The 18,481-nt window shown below is 45.1% G+C and overlaps 1 protein-coding gene across 15 annotated transcripts in view; it reads right to left on the bottom strand.

Moving 5' to 3' along the window:
* Positions 1-18,481, bottom strand: part of Rbfox1 (RNA binding fox-1 homolog 1) — a 2,075,913-nt gene that overhangs the window by 1,522,634 nt on the left and 534,798 nt on the right. The window lies entirely within an intron of this gene.

Genomic DNA, 18,481 nt, shown 5'->3' with positions numbered 1-18,481 from the left:
ACAAAAAGTTACACCCATGTGGATAATCTCCATCTCTGAGAGGCAGGCCTGGCCTGACCTAACCTGCTCCCTTAGCAACCTCGTCTTCTTGGTGGGCAGAAGTGCCTGGGGGGGGGGGGAGGGTTGGGGTTGTTCTCTGAGCAGCTAGCTGAGGGGCCCATCCATGGCTCTCCCCAGGCTTTCTTAGTACTCAACTCTTGCTACCCTGTTGCTTACATAGTTTACACTGTCATCTCAACAAGACAGATACCCTGAATCTACCCATTTCAAGTGTTATTAAGTTGAGGAATCAGAAGCTAAAGCAGGGCTTCTCTTTGAGCCCTGCCTGGGCTCACCAGTCAGAAATGTCATTTCACTCTTTTTCTTTCTGTTCTCCATCCCTCCCTTTTGCCTGCTCTTCCCCCTTCCCTCTCTTTCTCTTTCATTCCCTCCTACCCTTCTCCCTCCTTCATTCCCTCCCAGTCCCTCCCTTCTTTCTTTTCTTTCTTCCTCTTTCCCTTCTCTCCCCTTTCCTTCCTTCCCCCTCTTAGTCCTAGATTCTTTCTTTCTCTCTCCTTTTCTCCCTCCCTTCTCTCCTCCCTTCTTCCCTAATTTCTTTCTCTTTCTCTTCTTTTCTCCCTCCTGCTTTCCTTCTCTTTCCTTCCTCTTTTCTTTCTTCCAGATCTCCTTTCTCCCTCCTTCCCTCCCTCCTTTCCTCCCATCTCTCCATCTCCCTCCCCTTCCTTTCCCCTCTGTCCCTCCCTTCTTTCATCACTCCCTCCCTCCCTCCCTCTCTCATTTACATTTCAAATGATTATGTTACACAATAAAATCTTCCCTGAAGCCTGCTCTAACATTTGCTGGAGATCACCAAGTCCTCTGCCTGGATCCAGGATCCCCCTTGGCAGGTCTACCTCATTTTCCAAAGAAGGCACTATACCACCCTGCCACTTATGGGCAGATGAGCTTAGGCAAGACCAGACTCCATCATCCCCCCCCCCACCTGAGGCTCTTGCTTACTTCCTGGTTTCTGGGTTGACAGCATGAAGCAAAGCCCATGCATGCCCCCTGAGTTCCTCTGGATGTTCCCAGAGTGAATGCCCTGGGACCTCATCAATAGAAGACTCACTAGTCTCTACATCTCTATATCACATTATTATTATTATTATTATTATTATTATTATTATTATTATTATTATTATTATTTCCACATCTAGGAAACACAATGTTCTGCTTTCTACAACCATCAATTTATTTAAACTACCCAATGTGAAGTCATACTTATTTGAGAAAGTAACCTTGCAAATTCTACAATGTGGTCCCTCTCTCCAGCACCAGCTATTTGCAGTTTGGGTTGTGTTTGACCATGAGCTTTCTCAAAACTCTCTCCAATAATAATATATTTGTATGAACACACTGTGTTTTTCTTTCTCATAGTCTCTTATCCTCCCCAGAAAGCACAAAGAAGCCATAAATCCAGGTTAGTAACATCACAATCATTTCCCCCCAGAAACCGTTTGCATTGGGAGAGCTCCTGAATTTAAATGTAATTGTCCAGCCATACAAGGAGATGCCATGGCTTGTAAAAGAAGTATTCTCACTTTAAGGTAAATTATCAATAACGGGAGAAGAAATAAGTGGCAGCTAATGGGGAGTTCTGTTGAACTGTTTCTCTGTGCTCCTGTACTGGGGTTCTGAGGGGAAGATACAGACCTGAGCACTCAAGGTAGAGACACTGGCTGTTGCTTCACTAAAGGGGTGATGGACAAACCAATTTATTATTGTTAATACATAATTCTACAAGAATCAATGAGATAAAATCCACCAATCCAAAAATCAAGATCAGTTTGAATCTGTTCTGATTTATTTATTTGGGAGTAGAAATAGGTTTCAATATATCAGTAACAATGGTCAGAAATGACTACTCATGCCTGCCTTGCTACTAGGCTTAGGAAAATTTATCAAGAGCCAGGTGGCTCACATCTGTAATTCCAGCATTAGAGAGGCAGAGGCAGAGAGGCAGGGGCAGAGAGGCAGAGAGGCAGAGAGGCAGAGAGGCAGAGAGAGGCAGAGAGAGGCAGAGAGAGGCAGAGAGAGGCAGAGAGAGGCAGAGAGAGGCAGAGAGAGGCAGAGAGAGGCAGAGAGAGGCAGAGAGAGGCAGAGAGAGGCAGAGAGAGGCAGAGAGAGGCAGAGAGAGGCAGAGAGAGGCAGAGAGAGGCAGAGAGAGGCAGAGAGGCAGAGAGGCAGAGAGGCAGAGAGGCAGAGAGGCAGAGAGGCAGAGAGGCAGAGGCAGTTTGAGGCTAGCCTGATAAACACATTTAGTTTTAGGCCAGTTAGGTTTATATAGGAAGCTTTATATAAGGAGGAAAGAAAGGATGAAAGGAGGGAGACAGAGAGATAGAAAGACAGTGAGGGAGGAAAGGAGGGAGGGAGACAGACAGACAGGGAGAGAAGGAGGGAGAGAGACAGACAGGGAGGGAGAAAGGGAAAGGGGAGGGAGACAGACATGGAGGGAAGGAAAGAAGGAGGGAGGAAGGGGGGATAGAAAGGAAGGAACGAAGGAAGGGAAAGGAAGCAGAGACTGCCACTACAATTTAAAATAAAATTAGTGTCACCATCCCAATGGCACACCATCATTCCACTTGTCTAGGAAGCACAGGCTGCTGCATTTTCACAGTGACCTGTCCAGTTCCAGACAGAAAGTACTTTAGTCACATCTGTGTTGAGACTAAAAGGTCATGGGAGGTGCTGACTGGACAGCTCCTCATACACCCTAAGGGTACAACCCCTAGCTACGCTTACAAAGAACGTGGAGGCTCTGGCTCCTTCTACTGGCCATGTCAAGTACTGCCTGTTTGGTATAGTAGAAGCCAATGTTGAGAATGCTAGTAATAGCAGGCAGGTAGTTGGAAGAAGAAGGGGAGGAGGAAGAGAAGGGAGGAGGGAGTGGGAGAGGAGAGGGAGGAGAAAGGAGGAGGTGAAAAGGGAGGGAGGGAGGGAAGGAGGAATTTTTGGCCTCACCTTTGTCTAATCAAGGTTGCAAATTTCATCATCTCACACTTCAACTTCAAGTGCTGCTCCTTCTAGTCTTCCTGCTAAGGTCTGCAGTCCTGAACATGGCTTCCCAGCCGCTGGTCTGCCTTGGTTTCTTCCTGGCTCTGTGACCCAGGTATGCTTTTCTTTAGATGGCCTCTGTCTCATTGCCTAGATTGGTTCTCCATCCTGGAACATCCTGCAGACTCCTTCTATCTCTTCTTATGTTCTAATCACTCATGAGGACACCACAGTCTTCCCCTCAGAATCTCCTGCCATGTGAAGCCCTCCAACTCCTTGCAAACCCCTACAGCACCTGCATTTAACTGGACCAGTTTATTGAAAATTCTATTTTCCCTCCAGGAATCAGAATGACCCACAATGCCAAAGGCCTATCACCAAGAGTGAAGGGTCAGATGCAAGTTAAGTTCAGTAAATGCTGTGCCCTGACATACATAGGCTGTGTTGTAACTGGGCTCACCACTGAGCCTGGGACTCACTCACCAGTTTGACTGAACTAGCTGGCCAGAAAGCCACAGAAATATTTTCTTCTCTTTTCTTTCTTTTCTCTCTTTTCTCCCCCTCCCCTCATGTTAGAATTCCAAGTATACACCATGCCTGGATATTTACATGGGTATTGGGGATCTGAACTCAGGTCCACATGCCAAGGATTTGACCTCTGGAATCATCGCCCATACTTCCTTGTAGTCGTCCAATGTTCATGTTTCTCATGGGAACCCTCCCATACAGAAATTAGATAGAATCTCTTCTTGTACTCTGCTAAAAGAAGACACAAAAAGATCCCATTACAGTGGTTTTTCTGGAAATGACCAACTTGGACCCAAGCACAAGTTTCTGGAGGAGGTGACTCCAAACAGACAAGGTAAGCAGGGATGACATGAGGAGCTGGGTCAAGGGCAATCCTGGAAAAGGGAGATCTGTTCAGTAGAGAGTAGAGAGAGTAGCATGCTGAGAACAAGGTGCTGAAGGTGCTAGGGAAAGCAAGGCTTGAGGATGAGGATGCAGCCGGGAGTGGTCCTACAGTTACCCTTGCTGTGATGCAAGACTTTGGCTGAGCCATGCTACTTTCTCCCATCAGAACACCCTATCACCTGGATTCCTATCTATAAGCCATGTCTAGTGAAGTCTAGGGATGAGTTAGTTATTCCCAACCCCCGTGGGATGTTAAGTGTGGCCGAATGCTGGGATTACCTTAGGAAAGAAAAATGATTGAAAAGATGAAATAAAATGCACCCAAGCATTACCCTTCTAAGGATGCTTTTCCACAAGCAGGTAGAGAAGAGGCTGCTTTGCTCTGAATCCTTTACAGGAACCTCCAGGTTCATAAAGTGCAGTCTGCTATCCTAATATTACACCAAGACCTGCTTTGCCTTGGGCTCTGAGACCCAGAGCTAAGCTGAAATATTTGTGTCTATCAACTAATGAACTAATGAGAACAATCTGAGGACCACCAGGAGACAGATTAGACCTTATAATCTCTACTCCCTGCTCCAGACCTTAGACACATGATAGATACTGAATAAACAGGTGTGGCTTGGTTGAGCTTGCCCACTGTCCATCATGAAGCTCAGGATTCTAATGTTAATCCAGGCATTTGAGAAATCCCTCTCTCTCTCTCTCTCTCTCTCTCTCTCTCTCTCTCTCTCTCTCTCTTCTCTCAGAAAATACACGTTTTCATGCTGTTTGAAAAAAGTCTTTGAAGTCCAGCAAAGTGGCTGAACAGGTTGAAGGTTTTTGTTGCCAAGATTAAGGACCTGAGTTCCATCCCCAGGCCCCACAAGTGAGAGACCCAACTTCTATAGGAGGTCCTCTACACACACACACACACACACACACACACACACACACACACACGACTAAGCAAGAGTAGTTTTAATTTTTAAAGATAGTGAACATAGGAGCTTCTCTCTCATCTCCTTGGTCTCCCACCTTTTCCTGCCCTGCCTCTTCTCTCCCTAATAATGGAGAAAAGCACACTGAGGCTGGCCTGGGAGGTGTCTCAGTGGCAAAGCACTTGCCACACAAGCATGAGAGCTAGATCAGCAGAGATCATGTGAATGCTAGGTGGGTATGTGGCCTATCTTTTATTCCACCTTCTGTAAAGCAAAGGGCAGCATCAATAGGAAAAAATACAGAATGGGAAATATCTTCACCAACCCTATATCCAACAGAGAGCTGATATGCAAAATATAGAAAGAACTCAAGAAGTTAGACATCGACAAACCAGCTAACCCAATTAAAAATGGGGTACAGAACTAAACAACAGAGGACTCTCTAATGGCTGAGAAACACTTAAGGAAATGTTCAGCATCCTTAGTCATCAGGGAAATGCAAATCAAAATGACTCTGGGATTCCATTTCACACTGGCTAGACTGGCTAAGATCAAAAACGCAAGTAACAGCTCATGGTGGCAAGGATATAAACCAAGGAGTATGACATTCTGCCTCTCTGCTGGGGGCATCCAGACACCACCTACACAATAACCCAGAGAAAGCAGGGCAGAGTCTGGAATAGGGAGTTCATAGCCCCTGTTTCCCTTCAGGGCATCATACACCACTGCAGGTGGGACTGGAAAGTAAACTGGGGTCTGAGATGAATACTGTGTTCCTGGTCTCCTCTCTGAGTACCCAGGCATAGTCTAGAGAGGCAGAGACAGGGGTTCAAGGTCCACATTTCCCCTCTCAGCCTCTGCTCTCCAGACAGGAAGACGAAAGAAGAGCCTGAGATGAGCAGAGATCTGGTCAGGCTGGGATGAGTGCTGACTACACCAGAGGGGTGGGAGAAGAGGAAGCCTTCTTAGGGCGTCTTAGGTACAGTTAATCCAGGAAAAGGCCTTCCTGTTGGTGATTTTTAATGAAACAAATCTCTGAGATGATGATCCTTGCGTGTTCATATTGCTTTACTGGGGAATGGATGTGAATGCATATACATTATTTGGGGGTGAACCAGGGTTTATATACCTCTTGGGGGAAGGGCGTGAGAATATCTATGAGTGGAAGGTCGTTGGCTGAAGGCTACATACCTCATTAGATGGAGAAGAACTCCAGGTGCCAGGCTATGTGACTGAGTGCCCATGGTCCTCTCGGTGAGCTGTCATGGCTACATGTTCCAGAGCAGGTACAGAGACAGGTAGGGAGCAGCTCCCTCCACTCCTGCTGTTCTCAAATCCCTGAGACTCCTAGGGTTTGAGCTCATTCAACCTCACCAGTTTTTATGCCCAGCTGGTGGCACAGCCCACTTGCCCTACACAAGGTGAATACTCACTCCTCCATTGCTGGTGGGAGTGAAAGCTGTAAAATCGCTCTGAAAATTCTATTTGATGGTTTCTCAGAAAATTAAGAATACTTCTACCTCAAGACCCAAATCTACCACCCCTAGGCATATACCCAAAAGATGCTCCACCATACCACAAGAACAATTTCTCAACTATATTCATAGCAGCTTTATTTGTAATAGCCAGAAACTGGAAATAACCTAGATGTCCCTCAACTGAAGAATGAGTAAAGAAAATGTGATACATTTACACACCGAAGTAGTACCCAGCCATCAAAACCAATCATGAAACTTGCAGGCAAATGTATGGAATTAGAAAATATAATCCTGAGAGAGGTAACCCAGGACAGAGAAGTAGGCTCAGATATTTTGGTCATCCTGATAAGCCCTTAGAAATAGTGACCATAGCTGGACAGTGGTGGCACACGCCTTTAATCCCAGCATTTGGGAGGCAGAGGCAGGTGGATTTCTGAGTTGGAGGCCAACCTGGGCTACAGAGTGAGTTCCAGGACAGCCAGGACTACACAGAGAAACCCTGTCTCGAAAAACCAAAAAAAAAAAAAAAACAACAACAACAACAACAAAAAAACCCCAAAAAAACCAGAAAGAAAGAAAGAAAGAAAGAAAGAAAGAAAGAAAGAAAGAAGAAAGAAGAAAGAAAGAAAGAAAGAAAGAAAGAAAGAAAGAAAGAAAGAAACAAAGAAACAAAGAAACAAAGAAACAAAGAAACAAAGAAAGAAAGAAAGAGAAATAGTAACCACAGGAGTGATTACTGGACTGCGTGTTCTTTGACTATCTGGGTTTATTGTCTTGCTTGTTCTTTGACTATTCACATCTATTGTATTGCTAGTTCCTCAACTTAAAACTGACCTTAATACTTGCATGTAATTTAAACAGTATAAAAGCACAAAAGGAGGAGGAGGGATGGGATAGGGGATTAATGGGGGGAGGGGAATGGGGAAAGGGGATAACATCTGAAATGTAAATAAATAAAATATCGAATTAAAATAAAAAAATAAGAATGGAATTAAAATTATTGGGGGATATTAGGGAGAAAATTGCATAGGCAATTTAAATATTTTATTCATAGTGAAAAATCCATATACCTTATTTAAAGTAAATTTATCAAGAAATCAAAGCATAAACATTAGAGTTATAGAAGAAGGATTTAAAAAAGTTGTTGGATGACTCAAATACAGCATTCAAAATAAGGAAGGGGTAGGGCAGTTGACTCAACAGAGGTTTTTATGGCCCACTGTAATCATTGCCATATGAATATATTTAATCTGAATCAAAAAAGAAAAAAGAAAGATGGTTTTGAACCACCATGTAGACGTTATGGATTGAACCCAGATCCTTAGGAAGAACAGACAACTGAGCCATCTGTCTAGGCTCTAATTTTTTATTTATGTGTATATTCACATGAGTCTAGGTGCCCCCAAAGTCAGAAGAGGGAATTGTATCCTTTAGAGTTGGAGTTACAAGCAGTTTTGGGCCACACAGTGTGGGTGCTTGGAACCAAACTTGGTTCCTCTGCAAGAGCGGTATGTGCTTTTAACTGCTGAGTCAGCTCTCTAGCCCCATAAATGTACGAGTAATACCAACACCCCCCTCCAAAAAGTCATTTGTAAAATATCCCCAATTCTGCTCTGTGTAGTTTCACCTAAAATCAGGCATGAAGGTTAAAATCAAGACTTCTCAAGGAAAAAAAAATGTCTCAAGTCAATGAGGTGTTAATAGTTAATGAATTTATAATCAGAACAGAAAAAGGTTTTCCCTGAATGTACTAACATTGTAGAGGGAAAAATGCTCTGTGTCTTAGCAACACGGGGTATAGGGGATCGATTTCTTTCAAATGCACTTCATTTTCAGTCTCACTCATTTTATTACAAATGGATAAGTAAAGACATTGAAGCCATTTAGAATGAAATATGCAACCCCGCAAAGAAGAATGTGCCACGGCAGTGGTTACTGGTGGCTTATAGATGGTCTGTGCAGTTGGAGATCTATAAATCATGGTCAAACCATGCATTACTGTGCTCACCATTCACACATACATTATTTCTATTTAGCTCTCCTTCTTCAATTAAGAGGCACACACCTCTAAACAAAAGAAATCACTGGAAATGTTCTTAAGAACACATTACAGGCAATCTGAGGAAATATGAGTGAACAGCCAGGTTTGTGGATACTAAGCTCTAACACTCCTGGAGGTTCCAGGGCAGGCACTTAGTGGAAAGTGAACCCCACTCCAAGAACTGAAGTGCAGCAAGTCCAGCTTCCTCTAGCAGAGTATCCCACACTGCAGGCTCAGATCCAGGTATGCCAACTAAGACAATAGGAGTGAGTAGAGTGGAGTCCAGCAGCAACGGAGAGGTTTTGGGAGTATGTGGGTAAACAGTGTTGTGTCTTGGCGACATGAATACAGTGGAGTCTAATGGCCACAGACAGTTGGCAGGAAGGGGCACGTAAAAGAAGCAGAGTGCAGTGACCATAGAGGACCATGGCTAGAGTAGAATCTAGTGATCACAGAAAATTCCCAGAAGGAACTTACGTTGTCAACATTGAGAAGTGACCACTCTGTGCACATACACAGAGGTATGAGTCTCAAGGTAGGAGGCAACTGTGCAACTTCTGGTTTCTCAGTGTTTCATGAAGGAGGAAGGCAGAAATACTGGCTTTGCAAGCATTTCCATGTACATTCTTAAAAAGAATGAAGACCTTAGGTCTTTCTTTACCTATAAAATTTCATTGTGACACATGCAAATGTCTTAAGGCTACTCAGCTTCAGGGCACAGAATAGTCATCAGAAATGTCTATCAAAACTCAGATCCTTGATCCACACTAGAGACTGAAATTCAGGAAATCTAGGGGTAAGGTCAGGATCCGAATTGGGCACACACCATTGCAATCACACATGCTCATGCATTCATGCATACATCCTAGGTTAGGCTTCTGGAGATGCCAATTCCTGTCCCAGGAAGGCAACCCAGAGTTTGTCAAGTCTGGCTAAATCTCTAGTCTGATCAAAGCCTGATTGACTCAAAGATGAGGAAGGTGTTTTCCACGAGACATAAATCAGCAGGTGGTGGTATAACAGGAAAACAGTTGTGGAGGCATCTCTGCCCTCTGCAGCTCTGTCTTAGAGAATTTGGGGTGACAGCATCCCTTCCTTTAGCATTGTCAGGTATCATCAGTGTGACAATGGCAAACACTCTTTTACAATTGTTAATAAATAAAGGAAAATAAGGCATATATTGGACACTGTAAGGCAGCAAACAATTTGTTCTTGCATCCACCTCTATATTTTACTCTATAAAGCATTTCCCAGGTATTAGCCACCATCTGTGGGCTGACACAAGAAGGGGGGACCAATGAGAGAGACAGTCAATAAAAAGGCCATCGGTCTATTTGATTTCACTCCCTCTCTCTGCTTTGATGAATCTCTGTGTTCTAAAGCTCCAAGATGAGCTTGCTTTGCTGTTATTCTGTCAGGCAATTAAGCGACTTGGCAATAAAAGCAACCACTTTTTTTCCTGGACTCATTCACAGAGAATACAGAGCAGCACAGGACAGATGTTGAACCAAGACATAAGTACTTTTCTGAACACACTTCTTGTTGCCAAAGCTAAATGGTTTGCCAGAGCATTGATTCCAGAATCCTTCTCTCCTGAGATCTTTTCCCACCCATTAAGCCCTCCTTCTGCTCCCCCTCCATGTGTTCTAGACACCAGGGTAAGGATGTTTCAAGGTTCTCTAACATGAATCCACCCTTCTGCCTCAATCCTTGCTCTGACTGAACTGAGTCCCTGCTTGAGGTACACCTGTCATCTCTAAGCTTAGCACAAACACTGCCTCTGACTTACTCACTACCCTGCTGAATTTGTTTTTCCCCATAAATACCATTATACTGGAGCACTGGGCTTCCCCTCTTCCTTACTGTTGACCTTCAAGGTCAGACACAGCCCCAACTCCCCATTGCTAAGTGTGTTAATTGCTTTTCTCAACCATATCCCTAACAAGGCAGTTGAACAGAAGGAGATGTTTATTTTGGCTCACTGAGGGTACAGTCCGTGATGGTGGAAAAGGCAAGACTTTAGGAACAACTCACAGCTGTGGAGTAGCTGTGGTAAGCATGTGGAAAACATTAGGCTGCTTGCTTACATCGTGATCAATAGGCAGCATAGAGAACATCCAGAAGTGGGATCAAGCTGTAACCACAAAGGCCTGTCTCTCAATGACACACTTTCTTCGGTAAAGCCACACCTCTTAATGGGTCCATTACCTCCCAAGATAGCACCACCATCTGGGGACCAAGTGTTTTAAATGCATGGGGCTGGCAGAACATTCCACATGGCAAGCCATAGCTTGCTCGCTCTGTCTGTCTGTCTGTCTGTCTATCTATCTATCTATCTATCTATCTATCTATCTAATCTCCATCTCTCTCATGCTGATGTGTTGAGCATCTCTATAATTCCTGGCTTCTCCCTGCTTCCTCCTCGTTCTCTTGTCTGTCTTCTCAGTGCAGACAGTAGACACTGTGCTCTTTAAATGACAATTACCCTAGTGTCTCATTGTTCATATACTGGTCACATTACTTCATGTAGATGCCATTGATGTTCCTATGGCTGCTAGAGCTCAGAGTCTCTAGACCTTTCACCTCTCAGCTATATCCCTACCCCCACATTTCCAGCTCAAAAATGTACCATCCTCCTGGCTATCTGCCAAGCATCTGGGCTGCCATTTAGACTCAATCCAGTCATCATTTGGCAAGCATTTTTTGAGTGCCTAGTATGTTTGCAAAATAAATTAGCAACAAATTTCACTGTATTAGTTGGCTCATGCTGGTGTAAGTGTTTGCTCCAAAACTTAGCAGTTCAAAACAGCAAATATTAACTCACAATGTCTGTAGGTTGGGGCGTGGCACAGCTCATATGGGTGCCCTAGTTCAAGATCACTGGCAAGGCCTTCATCAGAGCATCAGCTGTGGTTACAGCTTCTTCTCAGAGCTTGATAACAAAAGGTTCTGTTCCCATACCTACCACAATGCTTAATATCCACTGTGGACTCGACAGGATCTAGGATTGCCTAGGAAACAAGTCTCTACACATGTCTGTGAAGAAGTTTCTAGATGAGATTAATTAAGGTGGGGAACAGCACTCTAAATACAGAAAACAACATCCAGGGGCTTCAGGCATTTCTGGAGCCAAATCTTGGGGCAGTGAGAACTGTCTCCAGCCTGATTTCCCCTTCCTGCTGCCAGTAACCTCTTGGTTATTTGGTCAGAATTTCAAAAGCCTAAGAATCACACATCACATTGCACCAAGTTAATGACCATGACAAAAGGAATATCTATGGTAGTTCTAGAAAAATCTTGAACATGGTACCCAGCCTATGGTTTATACTTCTCTGTCAACACAGCACTGCTCTAACAGACCAAGTCTGTGGAATCAGGTCTGCACTACTGCACTATAAGAGCCTAGTTACAGACTGTCTCCTTAGAGGAAAGCAGGGTCCTGGCACCATATGGGAGGTGCCCAATCATCTTTACTTGACATGTGTGTCTCCATCAGAGTCCAAGCCAGCCTTCCTACTTTTATCTGTGGTACAGTATGTAGACACATCTAACCTTATGATATTAAAACATGGCATTGTCATCAATAAAGATCATCCCCAAGAACTGTGCAACCAAGTTTTTCTTTTAAATCAACAAAAATTTGTCAAGGGAGATGCCATGAAAACAATCTTAGTAGGGTTCCTGGAACCTTCATGATGAAAGCAAAGAATTAACCCTTGCAAGCTAAACAGCACACATACACACTCATAGACACTCACACACATACAGACACTCACACACATACACACTTACACATATAACTTTTAAAATTATGATTAAAATATCACAAAACAGGTTTTCAATAAATTTATGATTTCCTGCTGGGCTCCATTTGTAGCTGTCATTGGCTGTATGCAGCTGCACACACTGTAGGTTGTAGGTTGGACATTTTTGGCACTCCACTACAAAGAACTGTACACTGTTGCCTACAGAGCCTGTGCTCTGCAATGACCCTGCAGCTCCAGTTGCCTGGATGACTCAACTTTGACCTCTTCAACTACTGTTCAGACTCCTGCTAAAGACTCTGCTCAAAAGCCAGTATCCTTTATGAAAATCCACCCATCTTCTCCTGGCTGAATCAGCGGCTTCTTTCCCAAGAAATCATGTAAACCTCTCCACTCAACAATGCTTCTCCACAGAGGTAATGTTGTTCCCCCAGGAACTGTTTGGCAACATCAAGGGACCTCTCTGTCTTCCCCCTCTCTCCGTCTTTCTCCCTCTCTCTCCCTTTCTCTCTCTTTCTTCTTTTCTCTTCATTGCCACAAGTGGAGAGGAGGAGACTTTGGTGTTGAGGAAGGAGTGGGTAGAGCAGAAAGATGCCTCTCAGCATCCTCCAGTGAGCATGCAGCCTCCTTCTACAGGGATTGAATAATCCGTTTCAGATGTCACCATGCCAGAGCTCAACACTGCCTCCTCTTGCAATACTTAAGGCCTCGTATTATAATGATCAATTTCATAGTCTCCTGATTAAACCAGGAGCTCCTCAGGGCTAGGGACACTGCTGTGTTTGTCAATGTTCTGTCAGCTCTGGCAGGTGCTTGGCCCATCGCAGATGCTCAACAAACATTGGCAGGATGAGGGAGGGAGGGAGGGAGGGAGGGAGGGAGGGAGGGAGGGAGGGAGGGAATGAGCATCCAGGTGGGCTCATGAAACATAATCCAAGAACCCAGTTCCTGGAAGTCACAATGTTTCCTTACATGGCTATTGTATTTGAAAATTTCAGTTGCAGAGTGTGGTGTGCCATCCTCCACCACCCCCCCAAGAAGCTGGAAAAAGTATCAACTTCTGATACTAGACTCATGTGACTTGATCTGTAAGTCTGCAATGATCTGTTTTATTTTATGTTAGCCATAATTATGAAATGACTTTTTACAAAATAAATTTCTGAAGTCAAAGGAAATCTCCATACTCTCATTAAAATATACAGCCCAGGGCAGCAGAGCTGACACGGTGCTTATCACACAAGCATGAGAAGGTGCATTTAGATTCCCAGAATTCGAGTAGAATCTGACTCTGTAGCAGGTGTCTACAATCACAGCGCTCCTGCAGAGAGACAGGAGACAGAGACAGGAGAATTCCTAGAAGCTCATGGTCCAGCCAGCCTGGTATATGAACAGCCAACAAGAAATCCTGTCTCAAACAAGGTAGGATGAGGACAGACAACTGAAGTTATCTGATCTCTATTGGAATGCCTTGGCACACATGCACCCATATTCACACATAACCACACGTGCACATGCATCACACACCCCTGCTAAGGATATATGTGTGTCCATATGTGTTTGTATCTCCACACCATTGTCACCTTAGTTTTTGTGCAACCAAAGTTCGTGACCCTCTTCCCCACCCAATTCTAGTCTCAAATAAGCCCAGGTGTATGCGATGTCTTCAGCATCCAGTGCTCCCTCGAGTAAGAGACACTCATACCACTGGGAGCTCAGTATCCCATGTGAGGTTCAACATGTGTCTCAGAAAGGACATCCAAATGTCAGATGGAATGGTTTACAGCTAAGGCCAATAGAAAGCACCCGGAGGTTCACTGAGTCAATAAAGCTTATTAGAACCATCTCTGAGCTGAGTATCGATATACCCCGACGAGGATCTCTAAAGTCAGGTGCTTACATCTACTGGCACTCAATAGGCTGTTCCAGAGGGACGGATGAAATGGAATACTTCCGTTATTTTGAGAGTTGGTGGTCAATGAATAACACAGTTGAATCAGGAGGGAAAAGATGTTTGTGTTCCTGTAATTGAGACCTTGCTGTGTCTCTTTCTTTATGCTCCCATCTAGTGAAGGACTCTAACCCACCAGCATCGTGTTTGCATGCCACAGCTACTCAGTTTTATTTAACAAACACTCACAGAGCATTTTCCATTACATTCTTCTAAATCTTTGCAAATATTAACTGTTTTAATCCTCGTTAGGATGCTGTGAACTGTTTGAAGCATTGCTATCTGGCAGAGAAGGAGACTGAGCCTCGAGAAACTGATTGCAATGCAAAGTGTAGAGGAGGGGAAGACAGCTCTGTGGGTGCATTGCTTGCTGTGCAAGTCTGAAGACCTGAGTTCAATTCCCAGAACCCATACAAGAGGCCAAGTATATGGCATGCACCTGTAATCTTAGATCTGGGGAGGAAGAGACAGGAGGATTATGCCTAGGACTTGCTTAAGTTCCAAGTAAGTTTGAGATACACTGTCTTATAAAAAGGTGATGTCACCTGAGGAATAAAACCTGAAGTTGTTCCCTAACATCTAGGGGTACTGATTCAGGCACATAAACTCATATACACACACTGACATGCAAACATACATGCACATACACATGTACATACATACACACACATACACACACACAGGCATGGACACACATACATATACAGTGTGCAAGGTCACCCAATATAATGGTTGATCTTGACTATCAGCTTGATTGGACTGTGACACGCCATGCCTCTTGATGTATGTGTAAAGACACTTCCAGAGACAGTTAAGAAGGCCCTGGGTGTGGGTGGCACCGTCCCACAGGCAGGGACCCCACATGGAATAAAAGGAGAAAGATCAAGAGCATTCCACTGCAGGTATAGTCTGTTTCTCACCCCATGGCTGCATATGGTGAGCAGCTTTGCTCTGTCACTAAGCCCCCTTCCTACCTCCTAACACACACACACACACACACACACTCACTCACTCACACACACACACACTCACACACACACACACACACACTCACTCACACACACACACACACACACACACACACACACACACACCCTGGTCCACTGCACTATGGGTCCAGAGACAATGGCACCAGTCAACGAGGAGCTAAGTCTTCTGAAACCATGAGCCAAACGGAAATCCCCCTGTCCTTCCTTAATGTGTGGCCTCAGATATCTTGTCACGGTGACATCAACTCTGACAAGAGCCAGGTGCAGCAGCAGAGCCTTCAAGCAAAGCCAGGCTGTCTGGTTTGGGAGCAGTAACCCAACTGTTGTGAGCAGTTGTAGCGGAATATCTTCCCACTACATTTGCATAAAGCTCAGCGATTGGGCTGTATGAGAGGTGGGCGGAGTGAGGCGTCAGAAGGAGAAGGAAGAAGGGAGGAGGAAAATCAGCTAGGAGGAAGAGAGAGATGTAGGGGCCATGGAAGACCACACATGTATCGAGAGCAGTCCTGGGTAACAACTTTTATCGTAAGGTTAGATATTGAGACATACCTTTAATTGTGTGGGCATCTTGTTAATTGAGCATTACCAAACATATAAAGCCTCTGGATAATCTTTAAACATTAGAGTCTCATTTCTACCAGGTACTGCGTGGATGGCAGGATGGTCTGGGCTCAGCCCAGCCTTGTGGAGACACTGTGGCAGATTGGCAGAGACATCTCCCATGCTGGCGTCTCGTGGGTGGCAGGGCTGGTGTCTCTGGCAGCCTGAGTTGGCGGTCTGAGCCAATCAGGTGCTGCCTTATAAATATTACCCCTAACAAGCAGCCCTGCCTCCTATGGTCCACTTCTGGTTCCTTCAGTCAATCTCAACTCAAAATCCAGTCTGCTCATTTTTGAAAAGCTGGTTGCTTGATTCTCTTGACAAATGGAAAGTATCTACCCTGATGGACCTGTTTGCTGCATAGGAAAATGGAGGACGTAGGAGAGGCTGAAGATGGGACACAGACCCATCTCTTCCTCTGGGATGTGGGCCACGTTCCCACTCTGACCACCCCAACTCTCTGGTTTTGCAGATTAAGATACTGAAGCTTAGAGAGGTGAGAGAATTTGGCTGAGGCCCCAGATTGAGTGAATGGCAGAAGCTGCTCTAGAACTTGGCAGAATCCCAGAGGAAAGACCTGGCCCACTCCAATGGAGGCAACACAAGATGTCTCGGGATTTAAAGGGCATTAGTGACAAAGGCGCAGCAGGTGTGAAGCAAAAAAAAAAACCCTGGCCAAAGACCAGAGAAGCCATGATTATGCTAAGGCTCTATGAATGTGGGAGGACTGGAGCAGGGTGTAGGTACTTACTAGAAAGAATGACCATGTTCAGGGGAGAATCATGGGAAATCTCACCAGGAAGAGGCAGGAACAAACATCTGGATGCAGTCTTCTGGGGAGACTTCTCATGTTTCTCCTGGGAAAAGAGAGATAAGAAGGGAAGAGGTCCTGGGAGAGAAAGAGGAAAGGAGGGCATGATGGCCACCAGGGGAGAGGAGAAAGAGCAGGGGGAGGGGAGAAAAGAGAAGGACCCAGTGGGGAGCAGTGCACACCAGAACCTGAGGCTCTGGGGTTAGAAGAATCCTACCAGAAAGTGATTTGTTTAGCCCTCCACGGTCTGCCTCAGGATAAATACACAAACCATTTTTTTTCTTCTTTTCCATCTATAAAACAGAGGTCAGCATTTTGTTTTCCAGGCCAGGACTCATTCTCATTCCCTGGGAACTTGTGAGCTCTGTTTGGGTGTTCATCCACAGAACTCCTGGAGCTAAGGTGGATGGCTGGACCCAGCATCCTGGGGTGGGAACTGATTGGCTTCCTGACAGCTGCACCCTCCAGTCATGCTGTGTTGGTTGCACACACATGATGCTTTTGGCTTCCAGGATGAAAGCACACAGTCACTCCCGCCGGTTCTGCCCTCTGCCTCACACAGTAGGTACATCTGGGTAACCTATACCAACACTGGCAGAGAGGGAAGGAAAAAAGAGGGTGAGGGCCAGAAATGGACTTCCAGATGCTGTCCCGGTAGGGGAGTGTCAGCTAGCTGTTCTCTAAACTGAGTTCGCTGCCTCTTTTAACCAGAAGATTAGCAGCTGCTGTTTTTACTCCCTCCCTAGGCCTTTGAGGAGGAAAATGCCTTTCTTGTTTGTATCCCAGGATCCATACCCTGTCCTTGATTTCCAGTAACCTCTCCTTGCTTTGTCCAATTATTCCCTCAGCCCAGGCCACACAGCTCAACTGTTGTGTTCATATCCATGAGGTCTCCTCCTCACACCAAATTCCTATAGCTCTTGACGGAAAACAGAACAAAATGAAACTCCCTCGCCAAACGGGACAATGGGGATAATGCTGAGACTATGTCATCGAAGAAACCCCAGTGCAGGGCTGGGGAGACAGCTAGGTAGAAAGCACTTTCTACAGAAGGATGAAGCCCAGAAGCCCAGTGTCTTAGTTAGGGTTTTACTGCTGTGAACAGACATCATGATTAAGGCAACTCTTATAAGGACATTTAATTGGGACTGGCTTACAGGTTTAGAGGTTCAGTCTATTATCATCAAGGTGGGAACATGACAGCATCTAGGCAGGCATGGTGCAGGAGGAACTGAAAGTTCTCCATCTTTATCTGAAGGCTGCTAGCAGAATACTGGCTACCAGGCACCTTGGATGAGGGTCTTAAAACCCACACCCACAGTGACATACCTACTCCAAAAAGGCCCCACCTACTCTAATAAGGCCACACCTTCTAATAATGCCACTCCCTGGGCAGAGCATATGCAAACCATAACACTCAGCATCTACCTAATGCCAGGTGACAGTGGTGACTTTCCTGTAATCCCAGCCCTTGAAGTGAAAGACAGAAACAGGATGATCCCTTGAGCAAGCTGGCTAGCCAAATAGCCTAGTAAGTCATCGAGAGGTCCTGCCTCAACGAATGAGGTGGTAATCATCTGAAGAAGGCATCTGATATCAACCTCTGGCCTCTACACAGGTATGCACACGTGCATACCTATACAAACATATGTCCACCACACATTTGAACATATGTGCACTCATACCACACCACACACATAGGAAAAAAATGGGAAAGAAAAGAAAACCCAGTGCGTATCCTAAACAGTTGCCCTGGCCTGTGTTCCTACAGTTTTTATTTCAAAACATGACTTCCTGGTAGACCCACATTCTAGGGAGACATGAAAGAAAGGGTGGAAGTCAGGAGGGTGTCCAATGCAGAAGAGCTACATAGATGAGTTAGGCGACAGGGCAGACTGAGGTCACCGCTGTCTCAATGTCTTCCTCCCTCACCCCCCACCAACTCACCATGTGTTAAGAGGTGAGCATTTGGACAATGAGGAGTT

This window comes from Arvicanthis niloticus, chromosome 6 (genome assembly GCF_011762505.2).
Source record: "Arvicanthis niloticus isolate mArvNil1 chromosome 6, mArvNil1.pat.X, whole genome shotgun sequence".
NCBI classification, from domain to species: Eukaryota; Metazoa; Chordata; class Mammalia; order Rodentia; family Muridae; genus Arvicanthis; species Arvicanthis niloticus.
Note: the sequence above shows the minus strand (reverse complement) of the source record. Positions and strands in the feature narration are given on the sequence as shown.